The following is a 985-nucleotide window of genomic DNA, read 5'->3' on the forward strand; positions in this document are numbered from 1 at the left end:
TATGATGTTGGCTGTTGGTTTTTCATATATAGCCTTAATCAGGTTGAGATAAAGACCTTCTATTACAATTTTCTGTATGGTTTCTATCATGAATGGTGTTGGATTTTGTCGAATGCTTTTTCTGCATCTATTGAGATGATCATATGAATTTTGTCCTTGACTCTGTTAACATAGTGTGTGTGTTACATTTGTTGATTTACAAATGTTGAAGCATCCTTGCATCCCTGGGATAAATCCAACCTGGTCAAGGTGTATGATCTTCTTGATGACACTGTATTCTGTTAATCAGTATCTTGTTGAGGATTTTTACATCTATGCTCATTAGGGAGATTGGCCTGTAGTTCTCTTTTTGGGTTGGGTCTTTCCCGGGTTTTGGAATCAAACTAACACCTTCTTCCAGGAATGAATTTGGAAGCCTTGCTTCTCTTTCAATTTCATTGTTGAGTTTAAAGAATAATGGTGATAGTTCTATTTTAAATGTCTTATAGAATTCAGCAGTGAAGCCATCAGGACCTGGGCTTTTGTTTGTTGGTAAATTTTTAATTATGTTTTCACTTTCACTCATTGTAACTGCAACGTTTAGCATTTCTATATCTTCTTCATTTAAATTTGGCAATTCATATGTATCTAGGAATCTGCCTATTTCTTCTGTGTTTTCCATTTTATTGGGGTAGAGAATCTCGAAGTAGGTATTGATGATCCTCTGGATTTCTGCTGGATGTGTTGTGACTACACCTTTTTCATTCTTAATTGCATGGATTTGAGCCTTTTCTTTCCTTTTTCTTATAAGGTTGGCTAAGGGTTTGTCAATTTTGTTTATTCTTTTGAAAAACCAACTCTATGATTCATTGATGCTTTTATCATTCTCCTATTTTCCATTGCATAGATTTCAGCTCTGATCTTTATAATTTCCTCTCTTCTATGAGATTTGGGTTTGTTTTGCTCTTCCTTTTCTAGGAAATTGAGGTTCTCTGTTATGTTGTTT

The sequence above is a fragment of the Heterocephalus glaber genome, unplaced genomic scaffold (assembly GCF_053883595.1).
Source record: "Heterocephalus glaber isolate CG9 unplaced genomic scaffold, H.glaber_assembly_v1.0 deba00001523, whole genome shotgun sequence".
Lineage (NCBI taxonomy): Eukaryota > Metazoa > Chordata > Mammalia > Rodentia > Bathyergidae > Heterocephalus > Heterocephalus glaber.